The 21,443-nt window shown below is 41.3% G+C and overlaps 1 pseudogene; it reads left to right on the top strand.

The window, feature by feature from the left end:
* Positions 1-376: 376 nt before the first annotated feature.
* LOC103237697 (putative heat shock protein HSP 90-beta-3) lies at positions 377-1,165 on the top strand (annotated as a pseudogene).
* Positions 1,166-21,443: the final 20,278 nt, after the last annotated feature.

Here is a 21,443-nt window from a genome sequence, read left to right as displayed (position 1 = left end):
TTTCACACAGTTCTGGAGGCTGAGAAGTTCAAGATCAGAGTGCTGGCAGTTTCAGTGTCTGCTGAGGGCCTGGTCTTTGCTTCCAAGATGGCACCTCAATTTTGTCTCCTCCAGAGGGGAGGAGTGCTGTTTCCCCACACGGCTGAAGGTGGAAGGGTAAAAGGGACGAACTCCCTCTGTCAATCTCTTTTGTAAGGGCACCTAATCTCACTCACAAGGGAGAAGCCCCATGGCCTCATCACCTCTTAAAGGCTCCACTTCTTAATACTATCCCACTGGCAGCACCTGAATTTTGAAGGGGAAACATTCAAATCACATGATTTCATTCCAACCTTGGACAATGAAGTTACACATGGATGTAACATATGGGTAATTTTCTGGTGAGAGCAAAGAGCAGGTGGCCAACTCTGCTTTTGTGGACCGAGTGTGGAAGTAGGACTTCAAGGTAGTCTCTATGACTGAGTCCACTGATGAGTACTGTGTGCAGCAGGTCAAGGAATTTGATGGGAAGAGCCTGGTCTCAGTTACCAAGGAGAGTCTGGAGCTACCTGAGGATAAGGAGGAGAAGAAAATGGAAGAGAACAAGGCAAAGTTTGAGAACCTCTGCAAGCTCATGAAGAAAATCTTAGATAAAGAGGTTGAGAAGGTGACCATCTTCAATAGGCTTGTGTCTTCACCCTGTTGCACTGTGACCAGCACCTGTGGCTGGACAGCCAATATGGAGCAGATCATGAAAGCCCAGGCACTTTGGGACAACTCTACGATGGGCTACGTGATGGCCAAAAAGCACCTGGAGATCAACTCCAACCACCCCATTGTGGAGATGCTGCAGCAGAAGGCTGAGGCTGTCAGGAACAGCAAGGCAGTCAAGGACCTGATGGTGCTGCTGTTTGAAACCGTGCTGCTCTCTTCTGGCTTCTTCCTTGAGGCCCCAAACTCACTCCAACTAGATCGACCACAGGATCAGGCTAGGTCTATCGAGGATGAAGTGGCAGCAGAGGAACCCAGTGCTGCAGTTCCTGATGAGATTCTCCAGTTTTGAGGCAATGAGAATGCGTCTCGCATAGAAGAAGATGAAGAGTTTATACCTTGGATCTTCATATGGTGTCCCCACGATTCTCACCGCAGCCTCGAGTGTCTTGTCCTACGTGGCTCCCTCTGCTAATGTCTAGTGTTTTTTCCTCTCCTGTCCTTGTGACTAAGGCAGGAAACAAGGGCCTCAAGCCCCATTCTCTCCCTTCTCTGACAGCAGGATTGGATGTTACATATTGTGGTTTTATTGTTTGTTCATTTTGTTCTGAATTTAAAGTATGCAAAATAAAGAATATGCTGTTTTTATTTTAAAAAACTCAAAACATATGAGTGATTTTGTGAATAAAGACAAAAGTGTGTTCCTAAGTCCAGGGGCTCCCTTGGTGTCACGTGGTTTCTAGGTGGCAGCTCTCCACAGCACGCTGCCATCAGGAACACTTTCCAAACCTCCATTATGTCCGCTGTAGGCTCATATAATCAGCCATAGAATTTCAAGTGCTTAACATTTCTCTGTTTTTTCTGTCTGAATTTTTCTGCATTTGAAAATGAGGGGGACTGCTACCTGGAATTACGAAAAGCTGGCTTCTAATTGAATGGGCTTAAAGTGTTGAGTGCAGGGCAGATTTCAGCAGACAGCCCAAGTCAGAAGAAAGCTGAATTTAAGACCTGCTTTAGAATAAATATTTGTGATTCCTCAAGCAGTTCTTGTCTCTTAATGTATGGCATTTTCAAAGTGCTTACAGTCTGTACCCTGATTGATACTTATGTTTAAAGTAGTATAGAAATTGCCATCAGTACCTGCTGATCCCACCAGAATATTAAGCTAAACAGAGAAAATGTATGTGTTCACGGTTACAGGCACAATTTATAGTTCTTGGAATACAAGTTGATATCTACACAAAATAGATGTGTAAAGAGAGGAATGCTTTTTGATTATTGAGAGTGTTTTGCTTGTGCCGTGTTTTTATCTGAAACTAAGGAGACATCAGTCTGTAATTTTCCTACAGCTCTACAAGCCTAAGTATAATCTGAGGTGATGTGTGCACGAAGAGACCAAAAACCTATCTTCTACAAACTAGGCCTGGTGAAATAATACCATCAGGAACCTTATCCTAGAACCTATAATTTTTGTGATAGCTGACAGATTTGGAGTCTAAGCTTATAGGGTGTTGTTTTGGTGACAACAAAAATAATGGAAGAAAAGATGCCTTTGGCTCATAACAAGACAATTTCATTTAATATAAGGGTATTTTAGGCCAGGCGTGGTGGCTCACGCCTGTAATCCCAGCACTTTGGGAGGCTGAGGCAGGTGGATCACCTGAGGTCAGGAGTTCTAGACCAGCCTGACCAACATGGAGAAACCCCGTCTCCACTGAAAATACAAAATAAACCAGGCGTGTTGGCACGTGCCTGTAATCCCAGCTACTAGGGAGGCTGAGGCAGGAGAATCGCTTGAACCTGGGAGGCGGAGGTTGCGGTGAGCCGAGATCGCGCCATTGCACTCCACCCTGGGCAACAAGAGTGAAACTCCGTCTCAAAAAAAAAAAAAGAAAAAAAGAAAAAAAAAGTATTTTAGAGGATTAAATATTCACAAATTGATTTACACTTTAGAAGATCTGGCACATATACTTGGAACAATTTCTGACAACTATCCCCTCTCCTTCTGACTATAGGTTGTGCTTCTACAATCTTTTTTTTTTTTAATTGTGATAAAATGTACAAAACATAAAATTGACAGTCACTTTGGTTCACACCTATAATCCCAGCACTTTGGGAGGCTGAGGCAGGAGGATTGCTTGAGGTCAGAAGTTTGAGAACAACCTAGGCAACATAGCAAGATCCTATCTCTTCAAAAAATAAAAAAAATTTAGCCAGGTGTGGTGTTGCATGCCTGTATCCCAGCTACTCAGAAGGCTGAGGCAGGAGGATCTCTTGAGTTCAGGAGTTTGAGTCTGCAGTGAGCTATGTGCCACTGCACTTTAGCCTGGGCAACAGAATGAGACTATGTCTCAAAAAACAAAACCCCGAAAATTACCATTCTCACCATTTTTAAGTGTACCATTCAGTGGTATTAAATATGTTCACATCTACAGTCTTGAGTTCTCTTGGTGTTTTGTTTAGGACTGACTTCCTTTCTTCTCTCTTAGTTTATTATCATTTTTCCTTGACTTCACTCTTACCATTGCAAAAAATAGACAAAAAATTCTGAAGCTTGGTACAAAAGGGTAGAGAGAACCATAGGACTTGTGGAAGACTATCTCCTCAGGAACTGGAGGAGTGAGCTGCTGGGGCCTTTACTTGTGCCCTGCCTTCTGCTGTGGTAGCAGAAGGACCCTCTCCTGGGCTGCAGTGGGGCTGGAGGGCTGGACAGTAGTGGGAGGAGGAAAGACATCAACTTCCCAGAAAGAGGTGGAAGCCTTTTCTGTTTCTATGGCAGGGTCGTCCTCAACCCTGTGGAGACTACATAGACCTTTTTATGCCTTGGAACTCTTCCACTGCCAGACTCTAACCGATGGGCCCTCAGGTTCCATGGAGGAGGAGGAGAGGAATAAGATGTTTAGTGTTGAAGGACTCTGATCTGAAAAGGACTGGAAGAAAGAGAAGGGGGGTTTCTATATCCTGAGGCGCAGGTGCTCGAACACCAACATGACACAGGTCTGATAGTTGGCATAGGGCCTAAGATGCTTGGGACTGACAAAATGCTTGTGCTGCTGCCTAAGAGGAGTGGCTAGCTCAGAGAGGATCCATCTATCTCAACCCCACAGCTTTAGGAAAGAATAGAGTTATCATAACTTCAACATAGATGGAAATTGATCTTAGAGAGAAATTTGCCAGCTGCCAGAGTATGGAGGTTCTCTGGTATTGCTTATATAGACAGAATGGGGCTGAAGGCAGGGAGTCCTAGTCATATACTGAGATGAAAACTCAACACACAGTGGCAAGGTTTGGCAAGTCTCTGCCTTATGGAAAGCCCCTAAGCAGGAGAGCAAAAGGGAGTAGACAGCCTTGTTACACTGCAGTGTGAACCTGTGAAAGTCTCAGTAGCTCAAGAAATCTTTCTTATAATTTGGCAAGATTAGAGAGAAATCCACTCTTGAATTCCTTAGCAGAAGTTGTAGATGACCTTGGGTGAAGATTTCCGTCTCAGCATACAGTTTTAGCTTGCAGAGAGATTTATTCGAATCAGCTGAAAAACCATTGAGCCTACCATATGAAGGCAACTGCAGTGGACATTCAAGGATGGGTAAGACATGGTCCTTGCCTTCAGGGATTTTAGGATAGTGTGGATGGGTGAGCATGGATACCTGTGTGATAGGATGGCATAAATGTTGTGAACTAATGTAAGTGCACAGCACTGACTTTCTTTAAGACTTCATTTCTGGTATGGAGGGCATATTAAGTCAGTAAATGAAATAGAGTTATGAGGAAATCCACTAAGAAAATCACTAATTAATCAATTTATTTCAATATATACTGATCTTCCATGTACCAGGGACTAAGTCGTTGAAAATCTAAAGAAAAATAATCATGGTCCCTGTTCTTGCAAGGCTGCCACACAGCCATCAGTAATGCAATACAAGGAGAGGCATCAGCCCCCCTTGACTTTACACCTTTTTTTGGGTGGAATTTCCAGGACCACTTGGACACTGCAGCATCCTGATTAATAAAATCACTGAAGGAGAGGCACAACCCCGTGGTGCTTGGGTAGACAGGATAAGGAAGGGCAGTGCAAAAAATGGCAGGAAGGAAGATAATTCTCCAAGTGTCTGAACATTGTCACCACCAGTGCCCACTCTGCCATGTTGAAACCTCTCTAAGACAGCATGGTTAAAACTGCAGCTTTTCTAAGTGGCCTGCGAATGTTTGCCAACCCTACAATTGAACTCATCTTCCCCACCTTATTTATTTGCAGGATTATCACAGCTTGTCCATGCCCTGGGAAGGCCAACAGGATATGGCTACAGCCCAAGTTGATTTCCATTTCCTCTGAAGTCCAACCAAGGGGTCAAGGAGATAGCCTTAGGGACCAGACTAGAGCCTCACCTGGCTGGCTGACTGCTGAGTGCCACATCTGTTGCTTTCAGAGCAGCCGGGGAGAGTGGACTATCATGGGCCTTCTAGCAACATGGTGGGCATCTTCACCAAGCATGTCTTGGCTCAGGCTGTTGTAACAATCTTATGGACTGGAGGCTTTAATGGCAAACAGTTCTGTCTCACAGTTCTGGAGGGTGGGAAATCAAGGTGCCAGCAGACCTGGCATCTAGTGGGAGCCGGCTCCCTTGTTTGGAGACAGCCTTCTTACTGTGTCTTCATATGAGAGAAAGAGAATCTCGTGTCTCCTCCTCTTTTTAAAAGGGCACTGATCCAATTTATGAGGGCACCACCCTCATGAAATAGAGTTATAAGGAAATCCACTAAGAAAATCACTAATTAATCAATTTAGCCCACCTCCTGATACTATCGTATTGAAGAGAAGGTATCAACATATGAATTTTGGAGGTTCACAAACATTCAGTTCCTAGCACAGCAGGCTGGAGTTTTGAACTTCATGTTAGAATAGAGGTTAACCATGTGGGCTGTGATGTCATGCTGCCTGGGGACAGATTCCCACTCTGGAAATTGCTAGCTGTTTAACTGTTGTCAGGTTTCTTTGCCTTGCCAAGTGTCAAAATGGAGATGTAAAAAACCCAAAATAATAATAATGCTGGGGGTGTTGGGAGATATAAGTAAAAGAATGCATGTAAAGCCATTAGCACAGTGTCTGTCACATGGTGCTTAATTATGTTAGGTTTATAAAACCTTCAGGGGGGTTCCCACCACCCAGGGATTGAGCAAAACCCTTGGAGTGCCCGGGCTGGTGTGGGAAATAGAAATACCACATGAATCGTATAGTAACTTGAGATGGTCTGATGGGCCACTTTCCCCTCTTTCAGATGAGGTTGAATGGGATACAATTACAATTTCTTAGTTTTTTTCAACTTTAGCAGAAAGGGCATAATTTTAATAAGATGAAAGGAAGCCTGCAGGCTCCTGATAACAAAGACTATCACAGGCCACCCTTGTGTGTCTGCAGCTTCTCAGATCATCTTGAGGAATCCAGATTAATGAATGTGCAGTAAAGGGATGACATTGGTGCATGCCAACAGGACCTTGCTTTCCCTATGGGGGGATGGGGGAGGGGGAAAAGGAACTCAACTTGAGTCCTCTTTCAGTAATTGCTGTTGTTTAAATGGGGGTGGTGGTATACATGTGTTTTAGAAAGACTCCTGTGAGCATTCCTGAGCTCTATTCCACCAGGGTGGCAGCTCTGGTTTGTTAAATTGCCTGGTAACAGTTTAGAGTTGACTTAGGGAAAAATTATATATTCCTAGCTCTGTTTTTGGAAGAGACTAAGTAAATGTTCATATTAGAGTTTAATTAAAATGTGCATATATATTATTCTCTTAAATAAGTGTTTACACTGGCCCCATTCTTTCCCTTTATGTTGCAAGTAAACAATACCAATATCTAACTTCTGTACTATTTTGGTTCAAGAAAACAACACAGAATCTAAGATTACCTCCCACACCCCACTTTCTGCCAGCTCTAGAATGGCTTTCTCCTTCCTTCCAATGTTTTTTTTCCTTCATTCACAACCTTATTGCCCAGTAGTTAACACTGATGCAGGAAAGACATATAAAAATGTAATGCATTCAAAACTGTCAAGCCTTGAGTGACTTACTATATTCAGACTCCATCTTGAAAATGGCAACTTTCACTGACATCCCCCTTGGCCCTCCCAGTTGTCAAGGGAGTAGTCTGAGAACAGTACACCACAGAGCTGCTAGATAGCTGCGGAGTGTGACATCTCCACTGAAGCTTGTGAGAGAAGCATAGGTCCAATGTAGTTAAAACCTAGAGGATGTATGGATTAGTAACTGCTATTGTCACTTGTCTGATCTATGTCAGGTACTGTACTAAGTATTTAACAAACATTTCTTTTTATTTATTTATTTGTTTTAAATTTCACTTTAAGTTTGGAGATAACATGTGCAGAATGTGCAGGTTTGTTACATAGGTATACATGGGCCATGGTGGTTTGCTGTACCTATCAACCTGCCTGTCATCTAGGTTTTAAGCCCAGCATGCATTAGGTATTTGTCCTAATGCTCTCTCTCCCTTTACCCCAACCCCCCAGCAGGCCCAGGTATGTGATGTTCCCCTCCCTGTGTCCTCATTGTTCCACTGCCACTTATGAGTGAGAACATGTGGTGTTCGGTTTTCTGTTCCTGTGTTTGCTGAGAATGTTCCTGTGTTTGCTGAGAATGATAGCTTCCAGCTTCAACCATGTCCCTGCAAAGGACATGAACTCATTCTTTTTTATGGCTGCATAATATTCCATGGTGTATATATGCCACATTTTCTTTCTTTCTTTCTTTTTTTGAGATGGAGTCTCACACTGTTGCTCAGGCTGGAGTGCAGTGGCGCAATCTCGGCTCACTGCAAGCTCTGCCTCTGGGGTTCATGCCATTCTCCTGCCTCAACCTCCAGAGTAGCTGAGACTACAAGTGCCCACCACCACACTCAGTCTTTTTTTTTTTTTTTTTTTTTTTTTGCATTTTTAGTAGAGACGGGGTTTCACTGCGTGAGCCAGGATGGTCTCATTCTCCTGACCTTGTGATCCGCCCGCCTCGGCCTCCCAAAGTGTTGCGATTACAGACATGAGCCACCGTGCCCGGTCTGCCACATTTTCTTTATCCAGTCTATCATTGATGGGCCTTTGGGTTGGTTCCAAGTCTTTGCTATTGAAAATAGGGCTGCAATAAACATACATGTGCATGTGTCTTCACAGTAGAATGATTTCTAATGCTTTGGGTATATACCCAGTAAAGGGGTTGCTGGGTGAAGTGGTATTTCTGGTTCTAGATCCTTGAGGAATCACCACACTGTCTTCTACAATGGTTGAACTAGTTTACACTCTCATCAACAGTGTAAAAACATTCTTATTTCTCCGCATTTAGCAAACATTTCATTTATTCTTTGCAACAAGCCCAGGTACTGTTTTGAGATGCAGTCTCACTCTGTCGCCAGGCTGGAGTGCAGTGACATATCTCGGCTTACTGCAACCTGTCTCCCGGGTTCAAGCAATTCTCCTGCCTCAGCCTCCCAAGTAGCTGGGACCATAGGCGCCACCACTATGCCCAGCTAATTTTTGTATTATTAATAGAGACAGGGTTTCATCATGTTGGCTAGGATGGTCTCAATCTTTTGACTTTGTGATCCGCCCACCTCGGCCTCCCAAAGTGCTGGGATTACAGGCCTAAGCCACCATGCCTGGCCGAAAGCCTGTGTTCGTAACAACTCTGTAGACCTTCAGGGACTCTCTGTGGGATTATAGAAAATGCAGGCTTTTTTTTTCTCAAGCTGTTTATAGTCTAGAATGAACTAGAATGTATGCAATAGTATCGTGCTGCTGTACCTTAAATTGTTTTCACTTTCTGTTCACCAATAATCTGTTCCAACAGAAAATGCATGCAGTATGATTTTGTCACGCAGAGGAAAGACCCACATGGTTAGAATTACTTCCCAAAGTGTGTTTTAGATTCACTTCCCCCAAAGGCAATGGTGTGGAAGCTTGCAAGTTTATTCTGTAAGCACAAGTAACATACTTAATGCAGTACCCGCAAGGGAGGTGGCCTGGGGACAGGGGTAGGCTGGGCATGAGGGAATGATTTGGCTTGTGAGATGTTGCAGACAGATTTCAATCCAGTCATGCATCGCTTAACATTGGGCACACATTCTGGGAAAAGTGTCGTTAGGCAATTTCATCATTGTGCAAATACCATAGGGGGCATCTACACAAACCGAGATGGCAGAGCCTACTACACACCAAGACTAGATGGTCTAGCCTGTTGCTCCTAGGCCACAAGCCTGCACAGTATGTTACTGTACTGAATACTGTAGGCAACTGTAACACAACAGTGAGTGTTTATGTATCTAAGCATAGAATAGATCCAGTAAAAATACAGTATAAAAGGCTTTAAAAAATGGCACACCTGTAGGGCACTTACCACGAATGGAGCTTGCAGGTCTGGAAGTTGCTCTGGGTGTCAATGAGAAAGTGGCGAGTGACTGTGAAGGTCTACGCCATTACCGTGAACTACTGGAGACTTTATAGACACTGTACACTTAGGCTACACGATATTTATTTAAAATATTTTTCTTCAGTAGTAAATTAACCTTAGCTTACTGTAACTTTTTTACTTTATAAATTTTTTTTTTTTTTTTTTTTTTTTGAGACTGAGTCTCTGTCACCCAGGCTGGAGTGCAGTGGTGCGATCTCGGCTCACTGCAATCTCTGCCTCCCAGGTTGAAGCTATTCATTCTCCTGTACCAGCTTCCCAAGTAGCTGGGATTACAGGCTCCTGCCACCACGCCCAGCTAACTTTTTTTGTATTTTTAGTAGAGACGAGTTTCACCATGTTGGCCAGGCTGGCTCAAACTCCTGACCTCAAGTGATCCACGTGCCTCGGCCTCCCCAAGTGCTGGGATTACAGGCATGAGCCTGTACTTTTTAAACACTTTTTACTGTTTTGTCATAACAGTTAGCTTGAAACACATTGCATGGCTATACAAAAATATTTTCTTTCTTTATATCCTTATTCTGTAAGCTTTTTTTCTATTTTTATGCTAATTTTTTGTTAAAAATGAAAACAAAAAATGAAAATAAAAGCACACACATTAGCCTAGGCCTACACAGGGCCAGGATCATCAGTGTCACTGTCTTCCAGCCCCACCTCTTTGTCCCATTGGAAAGTCTTCAGGGACAGAAACAGGCATAGAGCTGTCATTTCCTATGATAACAGTGCCTTCTTCTGGATACCTCCTGGAGGACCTGCCTGAAGGTGTCTTACAGTTCATTTTTTTCTATTTTTTTAATAAGTAGAAGGAGGACAGTCATAAAGATAAAAAGAATAGCATAGTAAATGCTAGGTGATAAAATTCTTCAGTTCCATTATAACTTTGTGGGACCACTCTCACATATGTGGTCCACTATTGACTGAAATGTTAAGTGGTGCATGTGTTTTTATAAAATGAAGAATACAGTTTCCCTCAGGAGCGGTAAAGCTGTGGACCCCGTAGTGTGATAGAGTGATGAGTTTCCCTAATTATTGCTGATTTACTTCCATCAGAGGATGATTTACCACTAGCTGTGTTATGGAAGGTAACATAGGGTAGGCGCTATGATAGAAATTAAGAATGCTGATTATCTCATTTGTATGTGAAATTTAGAAGTAGAAACCACAGAATGAGTGTGGAATGATGGTTACCTGGGCTGGCGGTAGGGTTGATGGGGGAGAGGAGTGACAGAATGGGGAGTTACTGGTCCAGAGGTACAAAGTTTCAGTGAGACAGGACGAATAAGTTTTGAGATCTATTGCACAGCAGGTGACTATTGTCAGTAATAATGTATATTTCAAAATAACGAGAAAGTAAAGTTCAAATGTATAACCACAAAACAGGTCAAGTGAGATCATAGATACTATAATTAGCTTTATTAAATCACTCCACATTGTGTGTGTGTATATATATGTGTATATATATATATCGCACATCACATTGCACATGTGAAAGTTGTCAGAATCAAAGTGGAGTCAATTGTGTTAAAACCTCTGACAAACAGAGCTGGGGAAGGCCATGAAGGAAGGGATCTCATGCACGAATGCCTGATAACAAGAACTATCAAGGCCGGGCGCGGTGGCTCATGCCTGTAATCCCAGTATGAGGAGGGAAGATCGCTTGAGCCCAGGAGTTGGAGACCAGCCTGGGCAACACAATAAAACCTTGTCTCTACAAACAAATCAAAAAATTAGCCAGGTGTGATGTCTCACACCTGTAGTCCCAGCTCCTTGGGAGGCTGAGTTGGGAGGATTGCTTGATTGCTTGAGCCTGGGAGATCGAGGCTGCAATGAGCTGTGATTGCACCACTGCACTACAGTCTGGGCAACAGAGTGAGACCTTTTTCTTAAAAACAAAAATGAAAACAAAAACAAAAACAGCAGAATGTAATACAAGACTCTACCAAAACCACAACCTTTCATTGCACAAAGGCCATTTGCAACCTTACATTAAAAACAAACAAACAAACAAAACACTTCTGCCAGGGACACTTGCCCAAAAACTTCCTATCCAGCCTTGGACTGGTACCACCTTGTTACTGATCTGTGTGGCCAAGGATAATTATTGCATAATAACTATTTATTATTTTTTCTTTAAAAATATTCCTTTATCTCCCTGAATACACATAGCTTACTATGGCACATGTATTCCTATTGCAATGCCCATTCCCAAATAAATATCATATTGCTTTAGAGAGTTTCCCTCTGTTTGTTATTTAGGTTGACATACTCTATAAAAATGACACAGATTAAAAAAATATGAATGCTGAGATGAATAGGTGTTTTGGCTCTTCACTGAGGGAAAGACAGACCCGTAAGCAGCCACGTCAAATCAAGAGGTTAAGTGCAGACATGGAAGTGTGTGTAAAATTCTGTGTGAGCAGACAGGTCAGAGCACCTAATCCTGTCTGTGAGTAACAGGAGAGTCTAAACATTTGGAGGAGCCTTTGCTAGGTCTAGAAGGTCATTTCGAGTCAAGGAAACACAGCCCATTCATTGGCTTGAAGGTATGAATATGTGTGTTATTATTGCAGGATTGTGAGAAATTAGTGACTGGGACATCAGCTGTGTATAGGGAGATGAGAAAGATGGGGAAGGGAGGCAAACAGGTTTTTTTTTTTTTTTTTTTCTTGAGACAGAGTCTCTCTCTGTCACCCAGACTGGAGTGCAGTGGCACTATCTTGGCTCACTGCAACCTCCGCCTCCTGGGTCCAAGCGATTTTCCTGCCTCAGACTCCTGAGAAGCTGGGACTACAGGTGTCCACCACTACGTCCGGTTAATTTTTGTATTTTTAGTAGAGACAGGGTTTCACCATGTTGGCCAGGCTGGTCTCAAACTCCTGACCTTGTGATCCGCCTGCCTTGGCCTCCCAAAGTGCTGGGATTACAGGTGTGAGCCACCGCGCCTGGCCGCAAACATGTTTTATAAGAAAGATATGCAGCAAATCTCTTCCTGTTATATTTTAACAGTAACAAAATGCAATTATTTTAACAATAAAAGTGGGAAAGAAAATAATGCACCACGGTTTTCATGACCACCCTGTTTAGATAAAAGTTCACCTTTTCAAATATTCCAAAGCATAACAATTCCATTGGGTCATGGTCCATTCTTGGCCACTGAGCTCCTCATGAAAGTAGAAGTCTAGAAAGTGGAGATATTTCTTCTATAATTACAAATGGCAAGACTGATGATAACTTATTGTAGCTTAAGAAATGTCTCTGACAGGTTGGAGTGAGACCTTTGAATTAAAAAAAAAATTTATACAAATTAATGGGGTACATGTGAAATCGTGTTACATGTATATAATGTGTAGTGATGAACTCAGGGTATTTAGGGTGTCCATCATCTGAGTATAAAACATTTTTCTTAACTATAGTCACCCTACTCTGCTCTCAGACATTGAATGTATCCCTTCTATCTAACTGTATGTTTGTACCCTTCAACCCACTTGTCTTCAGCCTCTCCTCTCACCCAGACTTGAATATTTTCTTGACCTTGCAAGGGAAGAAACTCAAAAACTCTTCAAGAGAAAATAGAGATGACAGAGGTTAAATCTGTAGAAGTCTTTGTTTCTTTACTCTTATCGACCAAATGACTTCCAGGAATAAGTGTGTGCTTGTGCTCACACACAGTGAATTATTTACAAGATCGCTCTATTTCATAATTGTAAGCTTTCAAATGGACATTAATGATGAACTTCAATGGAACAATGCATGTCATAATTCACAGGGCTTGGAGGCCATTCCAGACTTTATAACTGCTACCCAATTAATGATGATGCTTAAGCATACTAAAAACAATAGCAGAAAAGAGATTTACTTTTTTGGTGGGGGAAGGTGGGTTAGAGTTTGGGTCTCATTCTATCACCCAGGCTGGAATGTAGTGGTGCAATCATAGCTCACTGTGGCCTTGATAACTTACTGCTTGTCTCAAGCAGTCCAAGCTGGGACTATAGGCATGTGGCCCTGCACCCAGTGCCAGGAGATTTACTTTGAAAATGCTCTTTGAAATAATGCTAAGGCAGCCGAAAACTCCCTGGGTGGAAAAAACACAGTAGCTCCTGGAACTACCAGGACACTTCCTCAGAGAGTTTGAGAGACTGGGTGCTTTGATCTCAGGTTTGGCTCTCTGAGCCTCTCCCAGAGGGTGTGTTCTATCCTGCCCTGATCCAGGCCCTGATCCATTCAGAAGGGTCCCCAGAGAAAGCATTTTCAGAAATAAGAGAGAGACAGTAACAATTCAACCTTTCTTCTTTGGTGGTTACAAAGAGGAGTAGAACACAATAACCATCACAGGATGGCTTACTTTTAAACGTTAAAAAGGAGAGAGTGAAAAGCAAATATAAAAACATATTTCAAATTCCAAGGAGAGAAAAGAACAGCAGCTACTCCCCACTTCGACCCCTGTGTGTGTTCATGGTGTCTACCCTGCCCAGGGAATCACAGAGCTGTTCATTATTTTGGAAAAAGGAATTTGTTATGGGCATATCGATGTATGCCCGTAACCATTTGGTGGGTTTTATTTTTCAATGCCCCTCTTTCATGTTCTGGAGTTTTCCTGGGACAAGGCCTCTGCATCATACAGGATTACACATGGTCAGATTCATTTTACATTGGATGACAAATTGCATTTGAATTCATTGGGTTGAAAGGTCAGGGCTGTTCTCTGTTAGCCAGTCAGGCTCCCTCAAAGTGTCTCAGTCATGAGAATATGTTGGAATCCCTGGGCACTCCATGCCGCTGCCTGCCCAAACCCTCATGAATACTGAATTCTGCAGCGACTTGGATTCCTAATTACTGACTCCATCAAAAGGAGGAGCCACAGCCAAGGACAGACAAAGTAAACAGCATGGCGTCGTGTCATTCCTCTCCCACAGTCTTTACTCAGTGGTAACCCAGAATTTTGAAAAAGATCTATTTCCTGAACCCTAAATAGGAGGTATTTTCTCCAGGATACTGCTTCATGAGAATAAGTGCCTTACCCAAAGATATGCCCAGAATTCTTGGGAGGGGAATAAAAACGTAGTTCTCTACTACGATTGTAAAAAGGTTGAAGAATGTTTCTAACCCAAGTAGCCCACAGGCCCAACAGCTTTTGTCTAGTAGAGAAGGTTTTGTTCTGCTAAGTTTACATTAATTTGATTAAAAGTGACTGACCCCAAGATGCTTGGTTCTCCTATGAGCACTTTGTTTTGGTCTCTGGGTGGGCTTAGGTATAAATGTCATGCTACACACACACGAACATACATACGGAGAAAAACCACATCAACTCGGATTCTGCTTGCTTTAAATCTTGTGCCATTCACACTAGTACTGGCTATAATTTAATTTTGTACTATCTCTAATCAAATGAGTTTTCATAAAATTTTAATAGTGAAAGTAAATTGTAAATAAAACACTCAGGAATTTTGTTTTCAAGTACTTTCAAGTTCTAGCTAACATAGAAACAACATGCAAATTTAAGTCATTTTTTACCTAAATAATTTAAGACGATTCTTTCAAGTCCTTTACTAGGCTATATTAATACCAGTTTATTCAGCTAAATAATTACTTACCTCCTCCTTTCTCCAGGTTTCCAAAAACATTTACTGATAATTATGTTAAAAATTATGATATTGATCATCATGTGTACTTGTTATTAAATGTATATAAAAGTAACAAATCTTTAATAAAAATTTCACAATTCAGACTTTTCCCTTCATTAAGTATTTAATAACAGCTATCTTCTATTAAACCTCTTTTTGGTAGGATGCTAAATGCTTTATATCCATCTTATTTAATCTTTCACTAGCCCTGAGAGGAAAATGTAAATATGATATTGATATTGCAGATGGGATTCAGAGAGGTTAAGTAACTTGCCCCAGCTCACATAGTATGAGTGGCAGAGTTGGGATTCAAATTCAAATCTTCCTGATTCCAAAGCCAGGGCTTTTAACCACCGCGATGTACTGCTTTCATAGTGTGGTAAACTGGCCCCGCATGTGTCTGAATGAGTGGGATTCTTCCTGTCCATTTCTGTGCACATAGCACCTGGCCTTCTGCAGTCATCACCAAACACTTGTCCTGCTGTCGTAAACACTTTTGGACAAATGAAGAATATGGTTAAAGACCAAACAACAGGTAATATCCACAACAGGAAAGACTTGCTAAAAAAGTCATGAGTAGCTTTTAGTTTAGCTGATAAAGTGAAAGATATTTTTGCATGAAACAACCCCCCATATCCTGCTTGCTTTTGTTGCAATGTGAAAATATTGATGAAAAGATTTAGCAGCTGTTATTCATACTTCTGAAGAAGGCAGAGACTTTCATTATAATGATGATTCACGTCAAAAATAGAAGTGCAAATAACATTTATTTTTTAAAATTTACACTTTAGTTCTTTCTAAAAAGGTTTCAGATGACAGATCTAATAAATGATTTTTTTTTTTTTTTTTTTTTTTTTTGAGATAGTCTCGCTCTGTTGCCAGGCTGGAATGCAATGGTGCGATCTTGGCTCACTGCAACCTCTGCCTCCCGGGTTCAAGCGACTCTCCTGCCTCAGCCTCCCAAGTAGCTGAGTTTACAGGTGTCTGCCACTACGCCTGGCTAATTTTTGTATTTTAGTAGAGATGGGGTTTCACCATGTTGGTCAGGCTGGTCTCGAACTCCTGACCTCAGGTGATCCGCCCACCTCAGCCTCCCAAAGTGCTGGGATTACAGGCGTGAGCCACTGCGCCCAGCTAATAAATGATTTTTAATTGATTTTAGTTTGTTCTTTAGTCTTTAGATACTGTCCATCCATATACAATGATGTAGAAATTCAGTTCAATTCTATGCATAGGCACTAATAACCTTTATATGCCATTCTCTGAGCTGGCTGTTCCAGACACTTTTCTTCAGGGACACACAGGGTAGCAAGGCAGGCAAGCAGACATACACTGAGTCTGGAATTGAAGTTTTGGCCAGGCATGGTGGCTCATGCCTGTAATGTCAGCACTTTGGGAGGCCAAGGCCAGCAGATCCCTTGAGCCCAGGAGTTTTAGACCAGTCTGGGCAACATGGCAAAACCCCATCTCAAAAAAAAAAAAAAAAAAAATTTGGCCAGGTGTGGTGGTACACGCCTCTAGTCCCTGCAGAGACTGAGGTGGGAGGATTACTTGAGCCCAGGAAGTCAAGGCTGCAGTGAGCTGTGATTGCACCACTGCACTCTAGCCTGGGTGACAGAGAGAGGCCTTGTCTCAAAAAAATAAAAACAAAACAAAAAAAAATAAGTTTTAAAATGATGGGTATGACCCATGTAAGCACTATCGCACCAGTATTTGGCACAAGCAATAACAGTAACAATAAAATTCTGAAGCACTTCCACAGAGAGGCAGTGGCACAGTTCAAACACCAAGAGTGGACTTAAAGTTTAATCAGAGTATCTTCAGCTTACACCTTTGGATTTAACTAAACTGGGAATTACATTTTCTCCACATCTTAATCAACTAATTTAATCTTTCTCGCAAAGGGGCAGGTTAAATTTACCTGGGTAAAAATTTGTCAAATAAACCAGCATTTTTTCTAAGCTCTGTAGTCTATGGTATTTTGTTGTAACAGCCGAACGTGCTAAGACATCAGATCTACAACTGTGTAAGTCACTTCCTTGGTTCTGCTTCTTTGAGCAACTCTCACTGATACAGCCATTTTGAACCTGTTCATAAGCTTGGCTATTATAAAGATTCTGATTAATGAATGGCTTTCTATTTTCCTTTCTATTACTTCTTTTAAGTATAGGGAGGATTAACTCTATTCTCTGGGATTCAGGGATTTTGAGGGCAAAGCCTTTAGTCAATGGAGTTTCTAGGAAAATTGCTCTACTCTTGAGTCTCAAATTCTTTTTTTTTTTCACCATGAACATGCATCAAGTTACAACTGAGGGAAATAAAACACATTTTAAAAAATTTTTAATTGATATTAGATAAATAAATAAATGTGTATACTTATTTACACGTTTATTTATAAAAATAATGTATATTTTATATATACATATTTTTATTATATTATTTATTAATATATAAAACATTATTTTAATATATTTTAATAAATGTATATTAAATATATAACTATATATTTTATTTATCTATTAAAACATATTTTTATTATATTAAAAATATAATAAAGACAGAGAGAGAGTCAGAGAGAGGCTGGTGATTACCTCTAAGATTGTTTCTAACATTACATGTGTGCACAGGTTTGGCCATGAGTTTATCAGAGGAAAACTCTGTGTTTTCTATTTGATTTCCTCATGTTCACCTCAATTTGGTTCAATGCCATCTGTGAAGCATCTGTTATAAGTCATGTGCTGACGGGGGTCCAAAATTTTATGCAGATCCCGAAAATATAAATCTGTAAAATTGGAAGGAATTTCATCCAACCTCTTGCTTGATCCTTTTGCTTTGTATATCAGGAAACTAGTTCAGTGGGTGATTTTCTCAAGGTTATGCAGCCTGTTAATTATGTAACTGAATCTAATATCCAAGTTGTCTGATTACTACTGCTGTTTTGTTTTTACTGTGCCAAACTCTCTCTGATTTGTTGTTCATTGTAAAAAGGAATCTCAGGCGTTACCAACTTCACCACGTATGACAAGGCCTTCTTTTTTGGACCACCTCACCTTATATCCTAAGAGCTCACAAATGCTTATTAGAAAGGAATTTGACGTGCTGTTTTTCTCATTATTTCTTTTGGTACATATGTCAAGAAGTGAAACTCAAGTTCAGATGAGTTATATTCATATTTCATAACAGGGCAGCAGCAAATTGGTAGCCAATATTGTTGGAGAATTAGGATTAAATTTAACCATGATGAATCAAAGACCAAAGGAAAAGTAATGGATTCTCAGTATCACTGGACACATTCGTTGATTTGAGTTATCTTTGAATTCACAGGGGACACAGGAACAAAGTTTCCTAGACACTACCCTGGTAAGGACTTTGGTGGTCTGGGAACCAGCCTATGAGCTGGGTTCTCAGAAGCACATCTTGAATTTCCTCTTCAGTATCCCCTGCTCTCCAGCCTCTTGTCTCTATGCCTCTTGCAAACTTCCAGCCTGGGATCAATCCCACCCTAACTCATCTACCTTCAGGTGGTAGTGAACTCTTAGAAAAGCCCACACAACTCTTATCAAGTGGGGTGGCCACAAATTCACACTTCTAGGCTCAGCTGGGCCCTTCATGCTGCCAGTCAGTTTTTTGTTTTTTGTTTTTGAGACGGAGTTTCACTCTTGTTGCCCAGGCTGGGGTGCAGTGGCGTGATCTCGGCTCTCTGCAACCCCTGCCTCCCAGGTTCAAGCGATTCTCCTGCCTCAGCCTCCCAAGTAGCTGGGATGACAGGTGCCCACCCCCACACTTGGCGAATTTTTTGTATTTTTAGTAGAGACAGGGTCTTGCCCTATTTAGTAGAGACAGGGTCTTGCCCTGGCCCCATTCAGTTTTTTGGCTTCTCTTTGTTAAGCTCTCTTTTTGGTCTTATCAGTTCTTTGTTTGTTACTGACTCAGTCCTCTTAGCAGATGCCCTCACCTTCTACTTCACCTAAACAATTTGTCAGATCCCCTCTGCCATCCCCTGCTGGCTCCTGTGAGTCTGCACTGATCTCCGGTCTGAAGAGGCTGGGGAGCCTCTCCTGCTACCAACACTCCTACCAAGCTTTCCACCTCGTTTCCTGCCATCCCCTGGGACTCTCCTTTATCAGTAATCACCTTTCTCATAATCCCTGATCTTTCTCCACTGGCTCATTCTCCCCAGATTATGAACATGATGAAGACCTGCCTATCCTAAACAAATCAACCAAAAACAAGCCAAAACTTCTCTTGGTTCTCTGTCCTTCTTTAGCTACTAGCCAATCTCTCTTCTCCTTTGGAAAGTTTTTCTGAACAATGATCCTCATTTCCTCTGTCAACTTCCTCAACTCCTGTTCATGCCCCAACCTCCCTGGGTCTAGTGTCTGTTCACTGCCTTGACTCTCATTCATTTGCTTGTTCATTTGTTCATGTATCCATTGCATTCAACAAGTATTTGTTGAAGAGCTGCTAGGTGCCAGGCATTGTTCTAGGTGTTGGAAAATAGCTAAGAAAAAAAAAAAAAAAACAAAAAAAAAACCAAAAAAACTCCATTGTAACTTCTCTTGCAAAGTCACATACTCCAAAAAGTATTATTCTTTTAAGACATTGATTATAAAACAAATACGAGATACACAAAGTAACTTCATGGTTTGGTCAAGGTTCCACTTTGACCTCGTTATTCCCCAATCTTTTACCTACAAAGATCCCCATTGTGGCAGGTTGCAATTGCCTCTGTCAGGTCAGAACCCATATCCATCCCCCTGCTCCCTGCCTGCCCCCATGGAGTTCCTAGAAATGTCAACCTTAAAAGCACATCAATGTAAACACCAAGATGTCTTCAGTGTTTGCCCCGGAGCTCCAGAAGCTTTTGGTGAAGGGAGGTGAGGGTGGGGGCTAGTGGGAAAGAACCAGAGGAAAGGAGAGGGAAGAGAAGCCCCAAGAGAGAAAGAGCTAAAGATTATGGACCATTGCACTAAAAGATTATGGACCATTCCACTAAAAGCCAAGGCCATGATCCAAAGATAATAATAACAGTAGTAGTAATAATAATAAATACATGAAATTAGTATTTTGTTATTAAATTCATTGCAAAATTTGGAAAACACACAAAAGCAAAAGCACAAGAGGATAATAAAAATCACAAAGTGTACTTCCCAAAGGAAGCTATTCTTTTGGTATGTTTCCTACCAGTAGGTATTTCTCTGTACATGTGGCGTACATCCCATACAAAGTTGATATCTCACTGTAAAAGCTGATTTTCATATATCATTTTTCACTTAATATTCCAGTATGAGATTTTTTCCTCATCTCATTAAATTTTCTTCAAAAGCATGAAGCTGGAGAAACATGCAAAGAATAGATTCTAATAGACTGCCAAAAGGGGTTTAGATTTTTCCAGAAAACAGTGAGAATTCCCTGGAGAGATTTTCTTCACCCCCCACTTTTTTTTATTTTTTTTATTTTTTGAGAGGTTTCTAAGTCAGGCTAATTGAGGAATAATTCATGTGCAGTACAGTAAAAGTCACCCTTTTGAGGTGTGTGGTCTGATGAGTTTAACAAATGGATGCATGTAATATCACCACAACCAAGACATACAGTATTTCAATCACTGCAAAAAGTCCTTTTGTGATCTTTATATAGTCAATCCCCTTTTCTCAGTCCAACCCCAGCAACCTAATCTGAAGGTCTTCATTTTGCCTTTTCCAGAAAGTCATATAAATGAAATCATACAGAATGTCACCTTTTATGTCTGACTTCTTGCACTTCACAAAATGCTTTCTATCCACATTGTCGCATGTTTGCTCCTTTTGATTGCTGAGTGGTATTCCATTTGATAGTATAGCACTGTTTGTTTATTCATTCACCAGTTGATGACATTTGAATTGTTTTCAGTTGTTGATTTGTAGTTTTCTTTTCTTTAATGCCTTTGTCTCGGTTGGTATTAGGGTAATGCTGACTTCATCAAACAGTGTGGGAAATATTCCTTCCACTTCCATTTTCTGCAAGAGTTTGTGCACAGTTGCAATGATTTCTTTCTTCAATATTTGGCAGAATTTACCAGTGGCGCATCTGGATCTGGGGTTTCCTTTGTAAGCAGATTTTTTTTTTTTTTTTTTTTAAGACAGAGTCTCGCTCTGTCACCCAGGCTGGAGTCCAGTGGCGCAATCTTGGTTCACTGCAAGCTCTGCCTCCCGGGTTCATGCCATTCCTCTGCCTCAGCTTCCCAAGTATCTAGGACTACAGGTGCCCGCCACCACGCCTAGCTAATTTTTTTTTGCATTTTTAGTAGAGCCGGGGTTTCACCATGTTAGCCAGGATGATCTTGTTCTCCTGACCTTGTGATCCACCTGCCTTGGCCTCCCAAAGTGCTGGGATTACAGAGTAGGAAGATTTTTAATGGCAAGTTTCAATTCTTTTATACATATAGGACTATTCTAGTCATCTACTCTTCTTGAGTGAGCTTTGTAGTTTGTATCTTTCAAGAACTGTGTCTATTTTATCTTTTATCAGACTTTTTGTTATTAATTTTATAATCTTTTAATGTCTGTAAGACTTTTCAGTCTTTTAATTTCTGTAAGATCTATAGTGATTCCCCTCCTTTCATTCCTGAAATTGGTAGTTTGTGTCTTCTCTCTCTTTCTTTCTTGATTACATTGGTTCAAGGTTTATA

The sequence above is a fragment of the Chlorocebus sabaeus genome, chromosome 8, assembly GCF_047675955.1.
Source record: "Chlorocebus sabaeus isolate Y175 chromosome 8, mChlSab1.0.hap1, whole genome shotgun sequence".
NCBI lineage: Eukaryota > Metazoa > Chordata > Mammalia > Primates > Cercopithecidae > Chlorocebus > Chlorocebus sabaeus.
This window is presented reverse-complemented; position numbering and strand designations above follow the sequence as displayed.